The sequence below is a fragment of the Chanos chanos genome, chromosome 7 (assembly GCF_902362185.1).
Source record: "Chanos chanos chromosome 7, fChaCha1.1, whole genome shotgun sequence".
Classification (NCBI taxonomy): domain Eukaryota; kingdom Metazoa; phylum Chordata; class Actinopteri; order Gonorynchiformes; family Chanidae; genus Chanos; species Chanos chanos.
In genome coordinates, this window is record NC_044501.1 from 37,147,863 (window position 1) to 37,175,670 (window position 27,808).

Consider the following 27,808-nt stretch of genomic DNA (forward strand, 5'->3'; position numbering starts at 1 on the left):
ATGACGCGGGAGGATGCAGTACACAAACTGCATTTGAAACAGCAGCGTTCTCGCTGGCTAGAGGCTCTGGAGCAAGCCCGTTTGGTCGACTAGTAGATGTCACATCTCCGAACATTTAGAACTTTCAAGGAGGCACTATCGACCCATATTCAAATTCTGAAATATTACTTTCTCGCCTGAAAAAAAAAAAACCCCACAAAAACTACATTTGGTGACAGAACAGCAGTCATAATACGAAACTTACAGCCATGTGGGATCTTGCCTGCCAACATTACTGTTATTTTGTGAAATGTGGGTGAAATGCATTCTGGGAAACTTGACTCCCCAAGGCCACACAAGTCACCTCTTGATGCATCTTTGATAAAACCCATAAATCAAGAACACATCTGGGGATTTGATCTGTTCTTGGCTAGATGTGAACTTTGAAATGGAACAGTCCACAAGAACACAAGTACAGAGAATAACGCACATTGAGAAACGGCTGCTGTCGGAATGCTACCCGACGGTCTTTTTGGCTTAGGAGGGTTCCTAACTATGTGAAATGACCCAGAAGTATCTAAGTGGCAGCCATAAGAGCTGTTCAAATTTTCTAAATGCTAAGGAAAGGTGCTTTAATGCTTCCTTTCCTATCTCCTGTAGCACAGGGTACACTAGACCATCCTTTACGAAAGGAAAAAGAGATCATTTGTCCCACAGTCCTTTGCAGTAGCAACATTCAAAGCAACGAACCAAAATATAACAGTTTCTAATGATTTCTAACTATAAAAAGGGCTTCTTGCGCAAACTGCATCATGCTCATACATTCTTACTTAATCTTAACAGAACAGTTAAAATTCACAATATGAGCTTAAATAATTTACCAACTACTTTTAATCCGAAATAAGTCTTGGTACTGAGATACAAGCATTAGTAATTGCAAAACATTAAATTCTATTTTCTAATAGCCAAATGATGTTTTTAATTCAACATGTTTGAAACTTAAAGAGTGATGGTATGCACAACTGTAGATTTGTAGGCCTAACATGTTACGCCTATCTTGCATGAATTTAACAATTATTTTCCTACAATCATACTGGAATTCGTGTCGATAAATATGAGTTGACAGGAGGGTGAGAAACCATTTCACTTTTGTGATTTATAGCCTATATGCCTTTTTTTAAATTTCACTTTCAACCTTGGTAAAGAGGTAATATTTTGCACTGGGTTGTGCATGTTTGTATACTGTGAAAAAACACGGTCCCATAATCAGACCATAATTTAGCTCAAACCTGTTGTGATGAATGTAACTGAAGACCCAAGTGCAGAGCTCTGGTACTTTAATAAATCCGTTCAACAAATCCAAATCAGAATCCTCAGGAACAGTCAAAAAAACACAAGCCAGGGTCAAAAATCCAAGGAGGAGCCAACAGGAATCCATACAAACAAGCCAAAATCGCAAGACAATGAGCAGGGTCAAAAAGGCAGGCAAAAAGGTCAAACACAGGAACAGCCTATCAGATACAGCAACCATTCAAAAACATTCAGTAGCACAAGCTCAATACCTCACAAAGAGGTGCCTGTAACTGCAGTCCTTAAAGCCCCCAGTGGTGATTAGGTGAATTTGCTGCAGGTGTGTTAAAACTCAGGAGACTCTGAACGAGGCTGTGGCTGAAGAGAGGATTTGCTGGAAGCAGGTCTCACACCTGTAGACATTTCCCTGATGCACTTGCTGTCGATGAAGCCATATGGAAATTTCCATGCAGTAGAGAGAGTCAGATCTCCCAGTGTCACACAGTGTTACATGTTTCATTACATTCAGTATTAGCACATATGATATACAACTGTTCGGTTTATAATACAACTGATAAAACAATGAAAGGGATGATACTGAGTTCACTGATACTCTGAGGAAAAAAATTGAACCCAGCAGCAAGGAATACGATTATATAATATGTGATATATCATTTGCACTATAACCACATGAATGCATATACAATAAAGATCTGTAACATTTCATGATATGACATCAGCATTGCTTACGTTGTACACTGTACAGTCTCAGCCTTTGGAAAATAAATATTACTTCCTATCAGATGTTCTGATTTAGCATTTCTACTCATATACAGTCCCAGTCAGAATTAATGGCACAACTAAACTGTAAGCACAGAATTTAAAATGTATTCAGAAATAAATGCCAATTTTGTAGAATCAGAATATTAAATGAAATGTCCAGAGTTATAGTCAAAATTATACATAGTGAAAGAAAAAATACAGATGTAAAATGCATGCTGGACACAAGTATTGGAACCCTTTTGATGAATTTAAATTAGCTCCTCAAACAAAGTAAAAAACAAGTAAGACTCATCTGTGCTTAATTTTCAGCGTTTACATGACCTGAATTAACCAATGAATCATGGTTTTACTGCATCAAAAGGGGCTGATTGTTTCCAGTTTCTTTTTCGCAATGGCGAAGACGAGAGCTATCTGAGAGCATCGGAAATGCTATTATCAAAAAACATAACAATTCCAAATGCAAGTGCCAAAGATCTTCAAATCCCTGTTTCAATAGTTTGTAATATCATCAAGAAGTTTCAGTCATAAAACTGTGAAGACGAATCTGATAAGACTGCGCGTGTAAAACTGATGTGCCCACCAAAGACAAAGGTATGTTTTGTACAAGTTCTGTTGTGTCATTAGCACAGTTGTGTCATTAGCATCAGTTTGAATGAGAAATGTATTTTTGAACTCTGTCCCCCGATTCCAGATCAGTTTCAGGTTGTTGGTCCAGATTGTCCTCTTGCTGTTGGAGCTGGTGAAGCTCTGATTCTGCCCTGTTCTCTCAAACCCAACATCAGTGCTGTGGACATGACAGTGGAGTGGTTTAGACTCCATACATCAGACTCACTCGTGTATTTATATGAAAATGGCATTGACAGGAACATAGGACAAGTTCAGTCTTACAGAGGGAGAACATCACTGTTTAAAGAGGAACTGCAGAAAGGCAACACCTCATTAAAACTCTCCAGAGTGAAAGTCTCTGATGAGGGACAATACAAATGTTTTATTTGGTCAGAAAACTGGCAAGATGATGTTACTATTCAAGTCAGGGTTGAAGGTAAGGGTCATGTTCATTTCAAAGAAAATTAGTCTAGTTTTAACTATTTTGTAGTTTGAACTCCCCTAGAAATTATTTTGTTTGCTGTTGCTGGTCTTAATAGTTGTGGGAACACACCCAGTGATCTAATTGGAGGGCTACAGTATTGATGGGGGACTCAGTTTACTGTGTGAAACTAAAGACGGGAGGCCTGAACCTGAAGTTATGTGGCTGGACAGTGAGGGAACCAGACTACCTGCTGAAGATACAGAGACATTCAGAGACACAGAAAGATTCCATGTTAGAAAACGTGTCACTGTACAGGACAGTAACACCAACAGGTTCTACTGCAGAGTAATACTGAGAGATCATATGAAGGAAGCAGAATTCATCATCTCAAGTACGTCAGATAGTATGATTAATCAATTAACTCATTTTAGTGTAATGTAAATCTACTTAAATCATTTTTGCATACAGTAAAATCTATTTCTATTCTTTGTGTTTCAGGCAATATTTTTCAAACCTGGACAACCCATGTCACATGGATTGCTTTTTTATCCTCAGTTATTGTTTTATTATTAATCCTAATAGTTTGGTGTTTTCTTAAAACAAAAGTAATTAATATTTTGCATTTTTTAACTATTCTTTCTAATAATTTGCACTGGATGAACTGATGGATTAAAGACAGCATTTATTTGTATTTGTCTGAGGCTTTGATAAAATATGGATATAGATATAAATGTGTGTGCGTGTGTGTGTGTGTGTGTGTGTGTGTGTGTATTGTTTGGAACTCCCTCCTTAACTTGCCGCCAGCGATAACACAACACCAACACCAACACCCACATCGAGTATTGTTAGTCAGCTTTATTAGGGGCCAAGCAGCGAAACTGCTGGAACCCTATTGTTATTGGTAGAATTTTTCACTATTATTATTGTTTCCGCCATGGGAGTCTATGGCAGCCCCTAGAACCCCTTCGTGGATTTTTGTGAAATTTGGCACATTGATAGAGGACAGTCCAAGGTATCCAGGCACCAAAATTTGGGGTCAGTCCATGCATCCCTGTAGCGCCACCAACAGGCCAAAAATCAAGGTACTTTTTTGGTACATATTTGCTCATAACTTTTGAACCGCTTGACCTAGACTCCTGATCTTTTTTTCCCCTGAATCCTTGGGTCATGGCGAGTCGAATGGACCCATCAGCGTCAATTCCGCCCCCCTAGATTTTCCACCATTTTGAATTTTTTCAAAAACCTACTTTTGCAAACTAGTCCTAGACCGTTGATCCAATCACCACCAAATTTGGTACACATCATCTACAGACCATCCTGATCAAAACGTATATAAAGAATCTTGCTAGGCCAAAGGGTGTGTCCGTTGTCATCCAATGAAATTTGATGGAGTGGCCTCTAAAACAGGAAGTGAGCATATCTCAGCAATGCTTGGATGGATTGATGCCAAACTTGGTGCACTTCATTGACATGATACATACTGGGGCCCCACCAAGTTTCATGACATTGGCCTCTTGGTGGCGCTATAGCACACAAACATGAAAAATTGCATTCAAATACCCATAACTCCAAGACAAAAGCAGATATTTGAGCCAAACTTCTTGTGCATCATCACAGTATCAAGCCCTAAATGGAATACTATGACCCCTAGCCGTCAGACATTTTCTTTGTCGGCCATCTTGGAATAAGTCATTTTCAATGGCAGAGCATAGAAGCCCTTCATAGATCATGATGAAATTCAGCACCCTCATAGAGGGCAGTAAAAGGTATCCAGTCACCAAATTTGGTGTCATTCCATCATTGGCTCTAGTGCCACCAACAGGCCCAACTCCACAATATATTTTTGCTTATAGCTTTTGAACCTTGTGACCTAGAATGGTGAGCTTTGTGTCATCTTATTCCCTGGGTCATGCTGAAGAGAATGGATCCATTCCTTGAAAATCTGCCATATTGTATTGTCCGCCATTTTGAATTTTTCCAAAAACCTACTTTTGTGAACTAGTCCTAGACCGTTGATCCAATCACCACCAAATTCGGTACACGCCATCTACAGACCATCCTGACCAAAAGTTGTATAAAGAATTTTGCTAGGCCAAAGGGTATGTCCGCTGTCATCCAATGAATTTTGATGGCGAAGGCTCCAAACAGGAAGTGAGCATATCCCAGCAATGCTTGCATGGATTGATGCCAAACTTGGCGCAGTTCATTGACATGATACGTACTGGGCCCCCACCAAGTTTCATGACATTTGGCCTCTTGGTGGCTCTGAATGGATCCATTTCTTGAACATCTACCATATTGGATTGTCCGCCATTTTGAATTTTTCCAAAAACCTACTTTTGCGAACTAGTCCTAGACCGTTGATCCAATCACCACCAAATTTGGTACATATCATCTACAGACCACCCTGATCAAAACTTGTATAAAGAATTTTGCTAGGCCAAAGGATATGGCCACTGTTGTCCAATGAATTTTAATGGAGTGGCCTCTAAAACAGGAAGTGAGTTTCTCTCAGGAATGCTTGCATGGATTGATGCCAAACTTGGTTCACATGTCTCTGTGCCGCAATCGGTTAGTGCCTTCAACTGTTAACTGAGAGGTTGGTGGTTCAAGCCCACCCAGGGACAACACTGTTTTTTTGGGGCAGCCGTGGTCTAAAGGTTAGGGAACCGGGCTTGTAATTGGAGGGTTGCTGGTTCGATTCCCAGGCCCAACATCCACAGGCTGTGTGCCCCTGAGCAAGGCACTTAACCCTAATGCTCCCCAGGCTCACTGTTCACAGTGTGTTTGTGCAATCGCAGAGACTTTACTTTACACATCATTGCCAGGGGGATTAGTAAGTACCCACCAAGTTTCATAAAACCTGGTCACATGGGGTTGCTATACCAGAAAAAAAGTACAAAAAATATAGTAAAATACCAATTACTTCAGCGAAAAGGAGATATTTCATGGAACATTCTTGTGAGTTATCACAGTAAAAGACCCTAGTTGAGAAATTATGAACCCACTGTGTTGTCCATTTTGTTCTATAGCCATCTCAGTATTATCCTTTTCCCCCTTGTTTTCTATGGCAGGCCATGGGAGTGCTATTTTGTTTTCCTTGGTTTCTGCTAAAGCTCTAAGAGTGGGGGTCAGTCTGCCCACACTGTGATGGACTGGTGTCTTGTTCCAGGGTGGTTCCGATTACTTGTCTACATGGTGCCTGTAAGCTGCTTGGCCCCGCCATTGCTGCTTGCAGCTATATTTATTATTATTATTATTATTGTTATTATTATTATTATTATTATCAGTGAAAAGACTTCAGGGGTGGGCAAGGCCAAAATAGTAAACAAAACACCGCTAACGAAGAGGAGAGGGAACCACCTTACCTACCCAAAATAATATTAAAAAGAAATACAAATAAACTTCCCTGCCTCCCTAACCAGCATAAACAGGAGAAAACATGAGCAAAATAAAACGTTACACACCCCCTACCAGTGCCTTGCTCTTTTCAAACTTCCCTTGCCCTTCGTCCAGTCAATGGTGAACCGCCAGCAATCTGGAAAGGAAATGGGGAGGAAGAGGAGGAGGAGTGGGAGAGAAAAATAAGTCTCAGGACGTGAGAGAGAAAAGAGAAAAATAAGAGAGAAAAATAAGTCTCAGGACGCAACTGTATATATATATATGTGTGTGTGTGTGTGTGTGTATACACACACATACACACACACACACACATATGTATATTTCCCTCTGAAGTTAGAGTTACATGTCTCTGGAGTCTGGGGCAACTTTGTGTTTTGTTCAAAAGGACAGAGCCATAATGCAAAGAATTTAAACATAACCCTCTGATACCTCAGTTATTTCCCTCAGTCCATGAAGACAATGACTACGCACATGTCACATTATCTTAGTTTGCATTGCACCACTGACTGACATATTTGACTGCCCTTTTTGATAATCTGTTAAAGATTTTTAATTCAGTTTTCCAGCAATGTTCAATCTGATTATTATGGCAGCAAAAAAAAGAAAAATGCCGATCAGAGTCACAAGAAATTCTGTACATTGTAAACGTTCATGTCTTTCCAGAGTTTGAGAAGAGGAGAAAACATGGAGGTGAGTCTGTGTTTCCATCAAAGGTTACACTGTATCTGTTTATAGCATAATGGTATATTTTCTTGGTTTTGCTCGTGGACTTTTTTAAGTGTATTTGTCAAAAGATGAAATTTTGAACTGCCAGTAATAACACAGACCAAGATTTTAGTTTCACTAAGTGTAATCAGTATATGGTTACTGACCATACTGATGTTACTTCCTGAGAAGGCTAAAAAAGCTAATCTGTCTGCTAACTCCCCATGAACATTTACTGGTACACCATCAAGAGCATACTGACCTACTGTTTCACTTTATGGTACTCCAGTTTCTACTCAGCTGGAAGCATAGGCCTGCAGTAAGTACTCAAGACTGCCCAAGATATCACAGGAACCCAACCACCAGCCCTGGAGAGCATCTTATTGCCATTGCTGTCTGCAGAGAGCTCTTAATATCACCAAAGCTTCCACCCGCCCTAGTCACTGCTTGTTCACATCACTCCCATCTTGAGGGCGCTTCAGGGACCTAAAGGCCCACACAATCTGACTCAAGAACAGCTTCTTTTACAGGGCTGTTATCCATCTGAACTCTGCCCACTTATCACTGCACCCATTCCCCACCTAACCCTGTTCCCCTGTGTCATTATTGGTTGATCTGAATACCTCAGTCCTACACTGTTTTTCTCTTCCTCTTAACAGTGTAAATCACCTATATGCACTATAGATTATGTACAACACTTGTCTGTTTTTCCCTAGTTTAGCTTAATTTATGTTAGTCTTAGTTCAGTTTATTTTTCTGTCCTATTGGTTTGCACTCAGTTGTACAAAACTCTTGCTGTACTTGTGCAGTGACAATAAAGCAAACTAAATTGAATTGAATTGATTGGAGAGAAAACAGTACTGACTCTTAACATTAATAAGACCTCTCATTCTCACCTTGATCCTTGGCTGAGGTTGTCTCCTACGCTTTATCAGATCTGTGCACTTCTTTTAAAAACTGTGGAATGTGACATATTGGAATGTGGCCTCATGTGACTGGGATCTACATAATGATGGACGAATCAGGCTCATTTGATGTCCTTAAGCATGTCATCAGGGTACATACAAACATCTGCCTGTCACTGTGCCTGTGTACAACCAAGTTATCCAGGTTTAGCTACATTATAAAAGGGTGCAAATGAAACTTATTCTGAGGAAATAACTCTCATTTTTGGAAAAACATGTAACAATTGTATTACTTGTGTAGTGAATCATTGTAGGAATAGTGAACACTTGTGGAGTAATCTGAGGTAAGAATTGGTAAGAATTTTGCTGGGTCACACATCAGCCATGGGGCCTGTTGGCCACCTATATGGATATATCACACAGACAGACAGAGATATCCACAGTTAACTGAGAGGTAAGGAAAGAAAGTGTTGACTGTCATCAGCATAGCAGGGTCTTTGGACAAATCAAGGAGAATGACATTGGAAGATTACAAGGTTTCTCTGCAGCATTTTATTTTGTCTAAGAACCATCACCAACATTTTCTATTAGTAAAGTGAATAATTTTAAAATTTTATCACAAGTTTACATGAGTGATTTCAGTTCACTCAACTGAACTCTATTAAGAAGGGCTCATAAAAGATACTTACAATAGGTGAGATTTTATGAGTTGGATTTGTACTCCATTTTTAATGTGAACCCCATGTCACTCCTACTCACTTAATTTAGATCTCAATACTAAATGAACCAACTTATTGTTTATGTAGTTGAGTTTTTATTCATGTTTCCACCTCTGCCAAACAAGGGTCACTTTTATAACAGAAAAGATGATTTACCAAAGACATGCCATAATTCTCATAATGTTTATTGCTTATTTTTGATGAGAGACAAAGAGAATATGCAGGCGAGGCTCATTTTCTATTGAGATTCACTGTGTGAGTTTATATCATACAGTAATATTGTCTCAGCACTAGGAGCTTTGGGAGCAGTAAATTCAGCAGTAGGACTTTTGAGGACTACTGCAGCTTCAGCTGCGGGTGATTCATATGGTGCTGCCTCTGCTGAGGCCAGGCCAATTAGCTCAACAACAGGAAAGGCATCCTTGGTGGCTTCAGTAGCTGCTGGTGCCCCGGCTGCCACAAATATTGAAGTCCTGGTGTAAAAACTCAAACTCAGATACAGCCTCATTTGGAGCAGAACTAAGCACTACAACAGTTTTGGTTTGAGTGAGGCCAGGCAATGGGACGACTTCAGAAACAGAAACTTGCTTGTGATTCATTCTCCATGGCCACAGGGCACTCTATAGAAACAGTAGAAAACACTCAGACAGGGAGCACGTCAGGCAACACATCAAGCAATGACAAACAAAGGAGTGAGGGGTAGGTGAAGCATATTTCAAAGGTCGGAAAGTTAAAGGTGAATCCACCAAGTACTAACATTTTTACATTTTTTGAATGAGATAAATCCTTCTTGAAATGTGTCTGGCACTGACCCAAATTGTGATATGTTGTACAGCCTAAATATTACTCAGTAACTGAGATGTTATTTCTTTTCAGAGCATGTGATTACACAGTTTTATTCTCATTCAAACTTTCAGCCTGTCAGTTGTCATCCAGATTAGTTTTCCCCTGGGGGGTATTCCAGAAAGCAGGTGAAGTGAAAACTCTGAGTTAGATAACTCAGAACAAGTAGTAAACTTTCTAACAGAAGAGTCCTATGGCTTTGTTTTGCTGAGAGAATGAAGCCATGGGGCTCTTCTTTTAGGAGGTTTACTACTTACTCTGAGTTAACTAACTCAGAGTTCTCACTAAGCTCGCCTCCTGGAACACCCCCCTGAATTTTTACCTTAGTGCAAGGACAAACTACAGAATGAACTACAGTATGAATTTACAGTGTGAATGAATAGAAGAATGAATGAACAGAACACATTTCATTCTTCATTCAGCAGCTGATGTTTAAGTGATGACTAGTGATGAAGGTAAAAACTCAGTACCACTGATCATCACTCAATTGCACTCAATGAATTTTCTCTAAATCAGTTTATTCAAATCTTTAAATTACACACAGTAGCATGAGGTATATAAATATTTATTGCAATGAGCTAATGCACTTTTTATTATTTTGATTATTATTATTTGAATGCTTTAAATGGCCCTGCGATGGACTGACAACCTGTCAAGGGTGTGTCCCCGCCTTTTGCCCAATGAGCGTTGGGATAAGCTCCAGGTATAAGTTCCAGCTTTAACTTACTTATGTGTGTATCTGGTCTGATAATGCAGCAATCAGCTCCTCAATGGCTATTTGCTTGGTTATGTATTCTGCCTGTCTTAGAAGTCACTTTGGATTTATGTGTCCGCAAAATGAATAAATATAAGTGTACATGTGGTAACTAAACATAGTAACTTCAAATAATCATACCTGTGACATACGACTGTCTAAATCAGGGGTGGGTAAATCCGGTCCTGGAGGGTCATGCTCCTGCTGTTCTTTTTGTCGACCAACTAAATACACACCTGTTTTCAAAGTGAAAATTAACAGGTAGCTAAAAGGTGAAAACAAAAACCGGCAGGACACCAGCCCCCCAGGAATGGATTTGCCCACCCCTGGTCTAAATGAAACACTGCATTTAATAAAATTGAAATTCCCTCAATATCATCTTGACTAGTAGATCAGCTCCTCTAACAGCTGATCATTAAATGGATTCATTGGTACTAACTGTAAATAAGATAACAAATATCTGAGTTGATGAAGTGCAGACTGACTGAGCTGAACAGTAGTGTATCTCCATCACTCCCTTGTCTCATTTTATTCACCTTTTCAGTGCCAGTGTAGCTAGGAGACAAGATGACATGACCTGTCTCTATGTGTTACATGTTAGTGTCTAAATGAGATGTGATGTCCAGCAACGTGCACTTTCATTTCACATTTTGTCTTATTATATGTCCCCTAATAAATCTCTCTCTCATGTCACTCCCTGTTTCTGTTATTAGAAGCTTTAATTCAATAAAACTGAAAGGTGGATTATTATGGCTCCCTAATGGTTTCACAGTTGCTGCTTGGTGAAGAATTGGGCTGGCTGCAACTGCACACAATGGTGTGACTGAAAATCAACTTTCTTTTACCTATTCAAAGGTGCCACTTTAACCCCTTTACATTATAACCCCTTTACAAGTCATTGGGGTTATGTGAAGGTTATGAAATCTGAGTGTCATGAACTGGAGAAAATGCTGGATGCATTTGTGGAGTTTCACAGAACTTGAAACAAGACAGAACTTCAGGACTACTGAGACAGACTTCAAATACTGACAATTCCACACAAAGCATCAGAACAAAACCAGGGGGGTATTTCAAGAAGCGGGTTTAGTGGAAACTCTGAGTTTGTTAACCCTGAGATGAGGGAAACTCAGGGTTTTCCGTTTCAGAAAGCGAGGTAACTCAAACTCTGGCTCAGTTACCGCAGTAACTGACTCTGTGAACCTAACCTGCTCGCTGGCAGGTTTTCTTCAACAAACCCTGAGTTTCTCCCTAGCTCCTCCTTCCGACTGAACCTGAAGCAGCTGTCAAACATGGCGTCTCCTTTCGTCGCTAACCTGATTGGTGTTGAAACCAAATTAATTCGCATAGCCTTATGTCGGGAGAGGTTTTTGAGACCCCGATTAGATGAATTATCATTCTCTGATGACTACGTAATCGAGCGTTGCCGTTTTTTCTTCACAATCTATCATTTATCCGAACAACTACGGCCTACATCTCTAATATTACACGCCGTGGACCTCTTGCTCTCAGATTGTAGCAGGTTCTTTGCTCTTCATTTTTTTTTTTTTGCAGACGGGAGTTTCCTTTATAACACTGGCGACGCCGAGTATATCGGGAAAGCAACTGTTTGTAGAGCTGTAAAAAAGTGTCCCTTGTACTTAAACGGCTACTGCACATTTTCCTAGTGTCAGACCTCTAAGGACCTTCAAAGAGGAATTACACAGGATTGCAGGTGACTGATATAGAATCATTCAGTTAAAGGTAACGATATTTTAAATTATGTCGTGTTCATGACATTCTGCTGCGACCTCAGACTGGGATCAATCGTTAGTTTTTATGTTGCAGCGTTTCCCAGTGTCATGGGCTGCATCGATGGTACACAGATCCCTATCACTGCTCCTTCAGTTAATGAAGTTGACTATGTGAATAGGAAGTCTTTCCACAGCATTAATGTGCAGGTACACTGACTATTGTCTTACAATAACAAAGACTATACATCACAATATACTGCAACTAATATATCTCATTCTCTGCACTGTCAAGATCATATGTGATGCAGTGCATTTGATCACAAATGTTGAAGCCAGTGGCCCAGCTCTGTGCATGATATACGAATGTATCATTAGTGTACCCTGAGCAACAGATTTGCACATGGTAAGTAAACCTTTGCACAAATACCATTCCTTGTCGCCCTCTTTTAACACCCTTAAGATGTATCCACTATATAATTACAGGAGGGTTTGATGGCCACCTGCTTGGTGACAGAGAGTACCCATACCAGCCCTCTCTGTTGAGCCCTTACCCTGACCCTGAGCTGGGCCCCCAACAACGTTCCAGTTTGGCCCACTGCAGGACTAGAGCCTGGGTTGAGATGACAATAGGCGTGCTCAAAGCCTGGCTCCAGCGTCTGCGTAAAGTCAGAGTAACCCCAGAGACGGCGTGTGACATTATTTTGCCATGTGTTGTTCTCCATAATAATATTGCCACAATTGGAGGAGAGCAGCACCCTGCCGCACAAATGAACGATCCTGAGGAAGACAGTCCCATCCACCCTGCAGATGTCCTGGATGGAGGAGCCGTCCGAGAGAATTTGCCAAAAACATTTCACAGATTAAGATACCACCACCCCCAGCAGTCAAATAAAGAAAATTCAGTCACATTTTATTTGGTCTTCTTTATTTCCTACAAATGCAACAATTACTATATTTAGATTGTTCCAACAATTAACAATTCACCTGTGACCATGCACCCACCTCTAACTGCTGTTCCAGTAATTGAATTTCAAGACAGGCCATTTAATCTGCCACTGCAAGTATACCATTTCTCAGTCAGTTTTAGCCATTTTCCTCCTTAATTCATAACTGAGAAAACATAAGGATGACATTAAGTTCTACAGATCTACATGCAGAAGTAACCTACCATTTATTGAACATCTCACTGTGTCAGTCTGTGCTGTGGAGGTTGATGGACTCTCCTCCTGGTAATGCCTAGTCATGCTCTGTTAAAAAGGATAAGAATGTGTCATCCCTTCAATGTGCATTTTAAACTCAAAATTCCACACAAGAATGTAAAAACATTTTAATAGAGAGAGAAATAGCAGTAGCTACCATACATAATATTAAGGTAAACCACAGTAGGCCTTTCTGAATCCCTCTCTGTGGCAGCAGACAACGTGTCTTCATCATCATCCTGTGATGAAGAGCTTTCTGTTTCAGTATACTTGAAACTACTATAATTGGCAAAATCTCTGGGAGTATTTACAGCCCAAATGTTAATCTGCTAAGCAGGATATTAGGCGAGAGGACATTTGTGTGTCTTAAAACAGCATTCTGTTGGGGGTTAAAGCTACTCCAAGTTGAAATAGCCACTGAATGACATTTACTTGGTTTAACATGTCAAATATGATTAAAACCAAAATGAGGTACAATCATGAGCCTATAGGCCTAAGCAAAATGTGTCTTACCTGTTTGAACTATGTTTTTATATTTCATTTTCAGCGGCTACCAAGTGTGCTTTGTGCCTGTAGGATTACTCCTAAAAGAAAATAGAATTTTATTCAATTACATTCCACCACTTCCACCTGTAATATTAAAAGAAAGTGTGCTTACATGTTAAATGAATAGACTTCTGCATTTAAACCTACGCATTGACTAGGGCAGCAATTCTCTCCCACGCCAATTACCTCGCCTTTGCCGATGCAGGTGGGAACCGAACCAAACACCTTTTTGTTGTGAGGCGATAGCGCTACCCGCTGCGTCACAGTACCACCCCAAATTGTTCTCATACTCGCCATAAAGACGTATCAGAATTTCTAACTGCAGCGGGGTGAAGTAAAACGACTTTTGTTTTCGCCGGTTGCCATGGTGAATCGTAGTATCGGAGCTCCATTGATGATGGCTTTTTATAATTGTCATGCACGCGCTTAACTCGGAGTTAACAGACCCAGAGTTGATCGAACCAGCTCAGATCAGCTTTTCTGGAACCGAAAACTCAGAGTTTCCCATCTCAGGGTTCATCAACTCAGAGTTCAGAATTAAACTCGGAGTTTGTTAAACCCGCTTCTTGAAATACCCCCCAGGAGTATTTATAGAGAACAGAGGACAGAACTAGATTAATTAAACCAGGTGCAGCTAACGATTCACTATCAAGGTGAAGCAAAGGAAACCAGGAAGTGAATACATAAACCCAACATAAGAATGGCCAGCAGAGGGGGAGAGAGAGAACCAGGGCGTGGCACTGAGGAATTGCCCTGTTGTTTGGTAATTAAAAGCTACTCTATGATGGTAAATAGTAAGTCACAGTTTGATTAGCACTGTTCTAACATTAAAAGGGCTTCATCTCTATAGATGAATGTGTTTTGGGTTCAAGCCTCTAAAAGAAACATAGAGGACAAATATTTCAATTCATACACTGGGAACCTTGTAAGGGATTAGGCACCTTTTTGTTTGATCACAGTTTCTCCTGGGGGGTATTTCAGGAAGCGGGTTTAACAAACTCTGAGTTTAATCCTGAACTCTGAGTTGATGAATCCTGAGATGGGAAACTGAGTTTTCGGTTCCAGAAAAGCTGATCTAAGTTGGTTCGATCAACTCTGGGTCTGTTAACTCCGAGTTAAGCGCGTGCATGACAATTATAAAAAGCCATCATCAATGGAGCTCCGATACTACGATTCACCATGGCAACCGGCGAAAACAAAAGTCGTTTTACTTCACCCCGCTGCATATAGAAATTCTGATACGTCTTTATGGCGAGTATGAGAACAATTTGGGGTGGTACTGTGACTGTACGTTCACACTGAGCGCGGCGAGAGCGTCAAAGTGACCGGAAGTCATTCATTTTCTATGAGAGCCAGCGTCTTTAAGCGGCGAAGAGCGTCGCGGCAAAGGGCGTCGCGGCGAGGGTGGTTTGGGCGTCAAAATACAGTTGAAGTTCGGTTAACTTTATGGTAATGAGATATGACGCGGTTGGGCGGCAACCAATAGAAACTTGGAAGTGCTCCGCTCTAGAGAATTGTAGAGAACACGACAGTATAAACTATTGTTCCCACAAAACTTTTGGTCCTAAGCAAAATGGAGGAGAAACTGATTATATCGGTGGTGGGTTCCCCATGTTGTACTGTAATGTAGGTTATGCACAAACGTTAGTGTTAATTAAAGACCAAGGCTAGTAAACGTGTCCTATAAACTCCATGCTGGAATTTGACCTAGCCTATCATTAACACAAAAGACACACAACAACAAAAAACTTTTAAGTAGTGTTTTTCATTAGTTAATTTTGTTACGAAATATGTAATTAGCATTGTTTATTTATTTCTGTCATCGGTCGATTTCGCACCTTCACATTTAAAATATCTCATAAGGTTAACTTATAGCCTACTGGTGGTCAGTCAGCACAAAGATACCGCTCGACCTGTTTGTTTGCTTTATAGCTCCTTTAAAAACATTTGCATAACCAAGCTTTCCGAAAGAACTTGTACCCGCCTATTTCATCAACGGCAGAGCGTCCACAGTGTTCAACAGCGTCGTTGGCAGGGAGGTTTGGGCGACTCTTGACGCTCTCGCCGCTCTCAGTGTGAACGTACAGTGACGCAGCGGGTAGCGCTGTCGCCTCACAACAAAAAGGTGTTTGGTTCGGTTCCCACCTGCATCGGCAAAGGCGAGATAATTGGCGTGGGAGAGAATTGCTGCCCGAGTCAATGCGTAGGTTTGAATGCAGAAGTCTATTCATTTTACATGTAAGCACACTTTCTTTTAATATTACAAGTGGAAGTGGTGGAATGTAATTGAATAAAATTCTATTTTCTTTTAGGAGCAATCCCACAGGCACAAACCGCACTTGGTAGCCGCTGAAAATGAAATACAAAAACATAGTTCAAACAGGTAAGACACATTTTGCTTAGGCCTATAGGCTCATGATTGTACCTCATTTTGGTTTTAATCATATTTGACATGTTAAACCAAGTAAATGTCATTCAGTGGCTATTTCAACTTGGAGTAGCTTTAACCCCCAACAGAATGCTGTTTTAAGACACACAAATGTCCTCTCGCCTAATATCCTGCTTAGCAGATTAACATTTGGGCTGTAAATACTCCCAGAGATTTTGCCAATTATAGTAGTTTCAAGTATACTGAAACAGAAAGCTCTTCATCACAGGATGATGATGAAGACATGTTGTCTGCTGCCACAGAGAGGGATTCAGAAAGGCCTACTGTGGTTTACATTATTATGTATGGTAGCTACTGATATTTCTGTCCCTATTAAAATGTTTTTACATTCTTGTGTGGAATTTTGAGTTTAAAATGCACATTGAAGGGATGACACACTCTTATCCTTTTTAACAGAGCATGACTGGGCATTACCAGGAGGAGAGTCCATCAACCTCCACAACACAGACTGACACAGTGAGATGTTCAATAAATGCCAGGTTAATTCTGCATGTAGAACTGTAGAATTTAATGTCATCCTTATGTTTTCTCAGTTATGAATTAAGGAGGAAAATGGCTAAAACTGACTGAGAAATGATGCATTTGCAGTGGCAGATTAAATGGCCTGTCTTGAAATTCAATTACTGGAACAGCAGTTAGAGGTGGGTGCATGGTCACAGGTGAATTGTTAATTGTTGGAACAATCTAAATATAGTAATTGTTGCATTTGTAGGAAATAAAGAAGACCAAATAAAATGTGACTGAATTTTCTTTATTCGACTGCTGGGGGTGGTGGTATCTTAATGTGTGAAAAGTTTTTGGCAAATTCTCTCAGACGGCTCCTCCATCCAGGACATCTGCAGGGTGGATGGGACTGTCTTCCTCAGGATCGTTCATTTGTGCGGCAGGGTGCTGCTCTCCTCCAATTGTGGCAATATTATTATGGAGAACAACACATGGCAAAAAAATGTCACACGCCGTCTCTGGGGTTACCCTGAGTTTACGCAGACACTGGAGCCAGGCTTTGAGCACGCCTATTGTCATCTCAACCCAGGCTCTAGACCTGCAGTGGGCCACACTGGAATTTTGTTGGGGGCCCAGCTCAGGGTCAGGGTAAGGGCTCAACAGAGAGGGCTGGCATGGGTACTCTCTGTCACCAAGCAGGTGGCCATCAAACTGTCCTGTAATTATATAGTGCATACATCTTAATGGTGTTAAAAGAGGGAGACAAGGAATGGTATTTGTGCAAAGATTTACTTACCATGTGCAAATCTGTTGCTCAGGGTACACTAATGATACATTCGTATATCATGCACAGAGCTGGGCCACTTGGCTTCAACATTTGTGATCAAGTGCGCTGCATCACATATGATCTTGACAGTGCAGAGAATGAGAAATATTAGTTGCAGTATACTGTGATGTGCAGGCTTTGTTATTGTAAGACAATAGTCAGTGTACCTGCACATTAATGCTGTGGAAAGACTTCCTATTCACATATTCTACTTCATTAACTGAAGGAGCAGTGATAGGGATCTGTGTGCCATCGATGCAGCCCATGACACTGGGAAACGCTGCACCATAAAAACTAATGACTGATCCCAGTCTGAGGTCGCAGCAGAACGTCATGAACACGATATAATTTTTAAAATTTCATTACCTTTAACTGAATGATTCCACATCAGTCACCTGCAATCCTGTGTAATTCCTCTTTGATGGTCCTTAGAGGTCTGACACTAGGAAAATGTGCAGTAGCCGTTTAAGTGCAAGGGACACTTTTTTACGGCTCTACAAACAGTTGCTTTCCCGATATACTCGGCGTCGCCAGTGTTATAAAGGAAACTCCCGTCGGCAAAAAAAAAGAAAAAAGAAAAAAATGAAGAGCAAAGAATTAGCTCCGACCTGAGAGCAAGAGGTCCACGGCGTCTAATATTAGAGATGTAGGCCGGATTTGTTCAGATAAATGACAGATTGTGATGAAAAATGGAAACGCTCGATTGTGTAGTCATCAGGGAATGATAATACATCTAATCGGGGTCTCAAAGTCCTCTCCCGACATAAGGCTATGTGGGTGAAATTCTCAGCCTGGGCCAAATGAGACTGAGTCCCAACGCCACACGATACCTGTTCTGAGACAAAACAATAGGAGTCTAACAATGAGTCAGATGCAGTGTAAGTTTATTGTAGAGTTCAAAAGGCATACAACAAACTGAGTCAGGTCCCGGGGAGTGACTGACTCCTTCTCACAAAGCACCGGCCTTTATACACGTTTTCTCAAAAAAGATACACATTACTTTGTCTCTTTGTATGTGGGGCACCTTGGCCAGCCCATCTTCACAGACTCCTCTTATCGTCATTATTGTCTAGTTCCTTTACGTTTACCATATTTACTGCCCTGCTAAGCGGTGGAGCGAGATATAGCACAAACCAGGAATATTTCACCTTCTCCATATATTATGACTGACCACAATACTCTGGCAGAGGTGCCGTTCTCTTTCCATATATTATGACTGACCTCAACACTCTGGCAGAAACGCCAACCTTATCTCACATGCTGTCCTCTATAGGGCCGCACAGGCCTTTTCTTTCTGAACAAAGAGAACTTGATGTTTCTTGCAATACAAAGGATTGTATAGTTATAGCTGTTAATATAAACGACTGCATTGACTCACCCCTATAATAATGAATACATTATGGTTACATTGTTTATTATGGTTACTACAGTGGTTACCTTAAAGGAGAGTAATATTTTACCAACAGCTATGCGAATTAATTTATTAATTAATTTGGTTTCAACACCGATCGGGTTAGCGACGAAAGGAGACGCCATGTTTGACAGCTGCTTCAGGTTCAGCCGGAGGGAGGAGCTAGGGAGAAACTCAGGGTTTTTTGAAGAAAACCTGCCAGCGAGCAGGTTAGGTTCACAGAGTCAATTACCACGGTTACTGAGCCAGAGTTTGAGTTACCTCGCTTTCTGAAACGGAAAACCCAGAGTTTCCTTCATCTCGGAGTTAACAAACTCAGGGTTTTCACTAAACCCGCTTTCTGAAATACCCCCCTGGTTTTGTTAAGTTAGGAAGTAAGGGCAGTTTTAATGTCATTTTGTTTTCTCCTGTAGGTTTTGTAGAATTCTTTTTCTTTCTCTTGCTACTTTGTGAAGTAGCTACTTTGTTGTTTGGCCTTTGCCCTTCCCTGAAATTGTACATGCGTTGTTAAGAAAACACTTACAGTATTACACAGACTGTCTCTGGTGATCGAGCAAGAGGGGGATGTCCACCCTTAATCATGTGCAGCTGTACCTCGGGCAGTATAGTGACACTGTCTAAGAGATAGTTTACCTGAAATTGAGTTGAAATCTGACATTGTCTGTGATGGGGAGTGACTTAAATATTTTGTACAAAAAAACTGATGCCATTAAGAAATGAATTCAAACAAATAGAATCTGTTTGTAGTTCACCAAAAATGAATTCTTGCTGTGAAAGTTTAGCTAAAACATTTGAACATTATGTCTATGCTTTCAGTCATTTTGTGTAAACTGAGAAGCAAACTTTTATGTTTTTTTTCTTTTGACTGTTATTTGCCTCTGTAACACTGCATGGCAGAGGATAAAGGCTCAAGTCAGGGGTGAAGTCTGTTAGTATGATTCTTCTTTTTCTTCACTATATTTGTCATGGTCCCCAGCCCTGCTCTTCTACGTCCTAATCCATGTTTTCCTTGTGTCCTGTCATGCATGTCTTGTCTGTCTGTTCAAGGTTGCTCCAGTCCATGTTTTACAATGTTTCCTGCCTGGTCCCCGCTGACCTGCTGCCATTTTCCTCATCAGCCACTGCATTTAAGCCCTGTCTGTTTCCCCACTAGTTTGCTGGATTATCTCACCATTTTCATGTTTCCTGTGTTTGCCCTGCCCTGCCCTGCCCTGCCCATGGTGCCTTTGACCTCTGCCTGTTTTTGGATAGTGTTTTTGCTTAGTGTTTTTTGGAACTTCTGCCTGGTTTTCCTGTCTCTCCGTGCCTGATTTTCTCTGCCTGTTTTGACTACCGCCTTTGTCTCTGCCCACCGGTACCATCACCGTGATTCTGTCTTTTGGATTTTTTTTTGGAAAGAAGAACTTCATTAAACATCTGCTATAACGTTCTGTCCTCTGAGTCTGCTTTTGGGTCCTCAGTCTACCAGGCCTCACCAGCCCTAACAATTGTAATATCCAGTTCGGGTAAGTTGCCTTTAGTGGTTTATTTACCTCTCTCTCCCTCCCCCTCCCTACCTGCGTATGTGTGAGTGCTTGTGTTTGTATTCTAATATTTCTGCATACAACTGACAAGTCATAATCAAGTGAGTAGGCTTCATTTTGCATGATTCTTGCTGTATTGCTGACTTGTAATGGTATTTCAAAAATGTGTATATTAAGTCTTGGCCTGTGGTTCCAGATCAGTTTCAGGTGGTTGGTCCAGATGGTCCTCTTGTTCTTGGAGCTGGTGAAGATCTGATTCTGCCCTGTTCTCTCAAACCCAACATCAGTGCTGTGGATATGACAGTGGAGTGGTTTTGACTCCATACATCAGATTCACTGGTGCATTTATACAAAGATGGTGTTGACGGTAACAAAAATCAAATTCAATCTTACAGAGGGAGGACATCACTGTTTAAACAGGAACTACAGAAAGGCAACACTTCATTAAAACTCTCCAGAGTGAAAGTCTCTGATGAGGGAGAATACAAATGTTATATTCAGAGAGAAGACTGGTCTGGTGATGTTACTGTTCAAGTCAAAGTTGAAGGTAACACTTGTTTATTTCATACATACTCATAGTTTTCTTCTTCATTTTTTTGTAGTCTTTACTAAAAATGTCTTTGCAGTCTTCTGTCTTTAGAGCTATAGATTCAAATTCATTCACATAAATCATTTACAATTTTAAATTTCTCATTTTTTACAGTCTTAACTAACAATGGCTATGAAATATTCTGCCCTTAATAGTTGTAGGAACCCAGCCAGTGATCTCTATGGAGGGCTACAGTATTGGTAAAGGGGTCAGTCTACTGTGTGAATCAAATGACTGGTGGCCTGAACCTGAAGTTGTGTGGCTGGATAATGATGGAAATCTTCTCTCTGCTGAAGATACAGAGACACAGAAAGATTCCATGTTTATCTGTCACTGTACAGGACAGTAACACCAAAAGGTTCTACTGCAGAGTAATACTGAGAGACCATATGAAGGAGGCAGAGATTGTCATATCCAGTGAGTAACTCAATATTCAAGTATAGCAGGATAAGACATGTTTTCTACCTGAAACCATGGCCATATTTATTTTATTTTTCTATCTTTTCTGAATAACTTTTTTTTTTTTTTTTAACATTTTATCGTTTTGCTTCAGAGAGCATTTTTCATTCCTAGATGAGTGCTGTCATTTGCATGTTGGTTGCAGGTTTACTCATTTTCTTTGGACTAATTGGACTGTTTATCTATTTTTTCAGAATGAAAGGTAATTTTGAGATGCATATATGATATATAGATATATACATTTTTCCATATTCTGGCAATCTGGACCATTTATTGAGAGGAAGAGGATTTTAAAGGGGCATTTTTAACAGAAATGGGGGAAGAGGGAAACAGTATGTCAATATATTTAATGTTTGAAAATGTTAACTATGATCATCTAAACACTGTAGAAATAAAGAAGAGTGAGTGAGATGTAAACCTCCTCGAGAAGTGTTTTGCAGTCCTGCTTTTTGAGACCCAGAATTCTGCCCATTTTAGGTGTTTCCCTGAACTAACACACCTTCATCTAATCAGGTGTCATAGAGGACAAACAGCTTCTCGCTCCTTTAATATCATAAACGTTCACTGGTTTCAGACACAAAAGGAAGATAAACATAGCTTTATGGGTTTTATAACTACACAGCTTTGAAGACTAGATTCAACAGAGTCACATACATGACAACCTTGGTGTACACACTGAATGTTTTGGAGTTAAATGTTCTGTTAATAGATTTAGGTATGAGTTGTGCATAGGACAGACAGTTTCATGTCCAATGGTAATAACATAGTCACTGCTTTCATTGTGTATTTGCAGAACATTCTGAGCAGAAACAAGGTGAGTCTGCTTGTCTTATTTGGGATTTCTCAGCATGACTCTTCAAGATATAGTGATCTAACTTTTCAAAAGAATATAATGTATTGTCTGTGATGGACTGACAACCTGTCCAGGGTGTTTCTTTGCTTTTCGACCAATGAACACTGGGATAGGCTCCAGCACCTCCGTGACCCTAATTAGGATAAACGCCTTGGAGAATGAATGAATGATATCATTTAATGACTGCAAAAGGACCAAGGGCCGGTTTATACTTCTGCATATAATCTTTTTTTTTTGTTGTTTTTTTTTTTGTTTTTTTTTTTTGTTTTTTTAAGCCCGCCACCACCCCTCCAACATGGGAGTCACATCATACTTTTCTCTCTCTCTCTTTTTTTTTTTTTTTCTCTTGTTTCTTCTTATAAATTTTATTGTGTACAGAGGAGACAGGTGGACAGGCAAATGAACAAACATGCAGACAGACAGGTGACATACTGTAGAATGACAGACAGACTGGTGAACAGGTAGACAAGGAGACAGACAGAAGGACAAAATCAATGAAAGGTAATAAGGGAGTGAGGGAAATAGAAGAAAAGTAAAAAAAAAACAAACAAACAAAAAAAAAAAACGAAAAACACCTATACGTGGGACAAGACAAAGGACTGAAGCTGTGATGGGGGAAGCAACGCCAATAATTATAATATGGAAACAGTAATAATAATAGTAACAACATTGATGACCATAATACTAATAAGGATAACAACAATACTGACAATAATACCATCATAATACTAGTACTACAGTTACTACTACTGCTAATAACAATAATAGTGATAGTTTCTTTGAAGTATGCGTGTGTGTGTGTGGGGGGGGGGTTAGCTAGCAGGCAAATTCAGTGAATCTATGAAAGGGGCCCAGATTTTTTGAAAGTATAAGTTTTTGTGTTGGAATGAAATTCTTTCCATGGATATGTGGTCTATGAGAAGGTTTAACCATTGTCTGATATTTATTGTGTTTCTTGTTTTCCAGTTTAAGAGGATAGTTTTCTTAGCAATTGCTAGGGCAATGAGTATGGGTTGGGGGTTTTGGATTGGTGGGCTGATCACAGAGGTATCCCCGAGCAGACAGAGGGATGGAGAGAGCGGGATGTTACAGCTCATAAAAAGTGATATTCTGTCAGTAACTTGTTTCCAAAAGTTGTAAGTTGGTGGGCACAACCAGGTAGAGTGGAAATAATTGTCTGGGGTGTTCATTGTGCAATGTGAGCATATGTCTGAATCTAGGAATCCCATCTTATACATCTTGTGCTGGGTGATATGTGTTCTGTGGATTACTTTATATTGTATTAGTTGAAGATTAGTATTGTTTGTCATTGTGAAAGTGTTTCTACAGATTAGAGTCCAGAAGTCTGCATTGGTAGAGAGTGATAGGTCTTTTTCCCAGTCTTGGATGGGGAGGGATATTGTTTGGTCAGAGGATGATATTAGTTTGTATAATTTGGAGATAGTTTTCTTAGTATTATTTATTTTTTCCATTTCTTCCACTAGTGGGGGTGGATGTAGGTTGTTGTTAGTTTTATTAATTTTGGATTTTAGAATGGATTTTAATTGTAAGTACTGAAAGTATTGCTCTTCCCCTATGTTATACTTTTGCACCAGGTCCTGGAAAGTGATGAAGGTGTTATTCTGAAAGATGTGTTGAAGCTGTGTGATACCTCTTTGTTTCCAAGTGGTGGAGTGAAGTGGTGATTTGTTGAGTGTAAAGTCCGGGTTGTGCCATATTGGGGTGTATTTACATGGTGACACTGTGAATTTAAAGATTTTATTAATTTTCCACCAAGCTGTCAGGGTTGTTGAGATTACGATATTTTTGAAGCAATCGTGGTGTTTTATGGAAGTGCTAAGGAATGGCAAGTCGGAGATTGAAATTTCTTTGCATTCTGACTGTTCTATTTCAATCCATGGGTTATTCTGTTGGTTGGGATGAATCCACTTTGAGATATACTGTAGTTGATTAGCCAGGTAATAATAGTAGAAGTTTGGTGCTTCCAGTCCTCCTTGAGATTTGTGTTTCTGTAAAGTTGCTAGTTTAATCTGGGGTGGTTTATTTTTCCAGTAGAATTTAGTTGTCATGGAGTTAAGTGAATTAAACCAGTTAGTAGTGGGTTGAGTTGGAGTCATTTTGAAGAGGTAGTTCACTTTAGGTAGTATGGTCATTTTTATAGTTGCTATTCTGCCATTTAGAGAGAGTGGTAAATTTGTCCAGCGGTTTAAGTCATTTTCTATTGATTTTAATAGTGGAGTGAAATTAAGGCGAAACAACTCTGACAGCTTGGCGGAGATATTTATGCCTAGATATTTAACATTACTTGAGGAGGTGAGGGGCGTGTTTTTCGCTGTAGTGTATGAGTCAACACCGCAGATGGGTAAAATTGTTGATTTTGTCCAGTTTACAGTGTAGTCTGATATTTCAGAAAATAAATTGATAAGCTTCATGGCTTCTTGCAGGGAATTTGATGGGTCTTGGAGGCAAAGCAGTATGTCGTCTGCGTAAAGGCTGAGTTTGTGGTGTGTGTTGGGGGTTTGAATTCCTTTGATGTTGTTGTTTTGGCGTACTGCAGCAGCTAGAGGTTCAATGAACAGGGCGAAAAGTGATGGTGAGAGTGGACATCCTTGCCTGGTCCCTCTGTGTAGCATGAAACTCTGTGATGGTAGTCCGTTAGTAGAAACTGTGGCCATTGGTGAGTTATACAGTGTTTTTATCCATTGAATAAACGATTCTGCATATAATCTATGGTGTAGTTTTAGTGTAGCCGCGTATCCACAGACCACAGCAACTGCGATTGGTCCACTTGGTAGCACCGCATTTCTGCTAGCGTTTTTGGAAGTGTAATTGCAGAGCGACACAGCCATACCAGCACACAAGTATAAATGCTCACAATGGCGCAGGCCACTTGCATAGGTTCTGTGCAGAGCCTACTTACAACTATAAATCACACTTTACTGTACACTTGCTGCTCAAATCAACCAGTGAGACCTCCATAGCTAGTGCCTGTTGTCCATTCAGAAAACTGAAGCACTTGGTAACTAACTATCTGATCACAGGCGTTAGTTTGCAGAGATGAGTGTATTGGTTATTTTTTCTGTTTAGTGGTTTCACACTAATTTTGCCACTTAGCTCCACTACACAGCTATAGAACTATATAGCAGCTCCTACTGTATGTAGTAATCTGGTCCGGACGTCTTTTGGACAGTCACCGATGAATCACTGGAACTTTCATTGGTAGTACCTGCTGTTTAGATATCAATTCAAATAGAACCCATGTTAAATAAAGTACAAATAGTGGGTTTTTACAGATTTATTTTGTACAAATAATTTGAAAATTATGTTTTCTGGAAGACCAAGGAGCCACTCCGTCCAAACAACCAAGGCTTGATTTGCTTGGTATGCATTAATAAGAGAATTGAAGCAAACATTTAGAAGTAACACAAGTTACTTTCCCTAGTAACTAATTACCAGTTACTGCATATGAAAGTAAAGTAATTCAATTACCTTTGAAAGAAATAACTAGTACCTGTAACTAATTACTAATTTTCAGAAACTTGCCAACACTGGTTACTAGCTAGTTTACCTACATGCTGTGCTCACTGCTCGGTCAGCCTGTGTGTCGTTTACAGAGGCATTTATTATTTCAGAGTTTAGTTTAGTGGCCTGAATGTGGATTAGGAACTGAATGTTAGCTTTAAAATGATTTTCCTTTCAGTGATGTTTATAGTTATTGCTGGGTTTCTGAAAAGCATAAACCAAGATAACATTTAAGTGTTCATAGTTAGTTTATTGAAGAACACCTTATTAACACTTTAATAAACTAAAAGCAGAATTGGAATAAAAACAAAAACGGGAATGTTATGCCCCTCTCAACTTATATTCAAATGCAAATAATATACTGTCTCAGCAAATATAAATACTGGGCTCTCTGCGCACCCCTAGTAAATATCCAGTAAAAGGACACATTTTGAAAGAGGTATAATCAGCATGATCTTGCTAGTGATTTGCCCAGAAAACCTCAGCTGGTCATAAAGAACAACTGCTAGATTCTTGGTGGTGTTTAGAGTGTGGTTTGTCTGTCCATCAGTGGAGATGAACTGATGCCTTTTTTTATGGGCAAGAAGACCTCCATCAACTCTCTCTTGTCCAAGTCACATTTAAGGCAGTGGCGATATATCCATTGGACTATGTCTGATAGACAGACAGAAATCATCTCCTAATCATCTAATTTTGATCTAAATTCTGCCTGAAACTGACGTACCTATTGTTCATATCCTTGAGTTTTTATTTAAATTCCCAATACTGACCGACAAGAGTCGCTCTTATAACTGTATAAAAAGATCATTTATCATAGACACTGTCACGGCCCTCTGGGCTTTGCCCCTTTTCCCCCAGGCCATGGTTTTGTTTATCTTTTTGTGTGTTCCCTGGTAGGCATGCTGGTGGTGTGGCAGAAGGCAAGCAGCTCAACTGGGTACACCGGCGCGCAGTTGTACCTGAGGTTAAAAGCTCTGCCCCTCCACCTGTCCCAGCTCCTCCTCTCCTTTCTTTTTTGTTTGTCTGCTTTAGGTTGCCGGGGTGGACGATGTTAATTTTGGAGGTGGCCGGTCGGACCGACGTGTTTACGTTCATTGAACCTTTTTGGAACCCCTGATGGCTCGCATCCGTTTTCTTTTGCGTTGATTTAAATAAATTATATTTGTTTAAGCCTGATCCGCATTCTCTCCCCCCTTACTTATTGTTGCACTCACCTTGTGGGCATAACACAAAATGCATAGCACCCATAATGTTCATTTTCTGTTTTCAGAGTTTAGCAGGACACCAACCTTGATCATTACCTATAAAATGATAACGTAAAAAAATACAGATTTAAACATTTTCTACAGTAGGTATAGAAGTTGATCATTTAAACATATGTAATGGTCCAGGTCTAGTTGTACAGCTGACAGACTTAACCAAAGCACCTTTTGATTATGACTTTCTATCTCACAAACACCTCTTGAGTCACCATGGAGTTCAGTGTCTTACTCACACACAAATCAGTAATGAACCATCATGTTTGGGATTCAAACCTACAACCATTAGTATGCTAGTCTGCTTCACTTTGTCATCACCACCACACAAAGTTAACAATACACACTGGGTTTTTGTAAATAAATGATGTCTATATCTATATCACCTTAACTGAGACAATTATAATCTGTAGTAGATAAGTATAAATACACATAATACAAATCATTATTTTCTGTTTTCTATGGTGGATGTGACTCTGAATCCTGATACAGCAAATTCCTACCTCATCCTGTCTGATGATGGGAAACAAGTGAGAAGTGGAGACGTAAGACAGAATCTCCCTGACAACCCAGAGAGGTTTGATGACAGTG

The 27,808-nt window shown here is 40.0% G+C and overlaps 1 pseudogene; it reads left to right on the forward strand.

Annotated features, from left to right (window-relative positions):
• Positions 1-27,059, forward strand: LOC115816313 (butyrophilin subfamily 1 member A1-like; annotated as a pseudogene).
• The last annotated feature ends 749 nt before the right edge of the window (positions 27,060-27,808 follow it).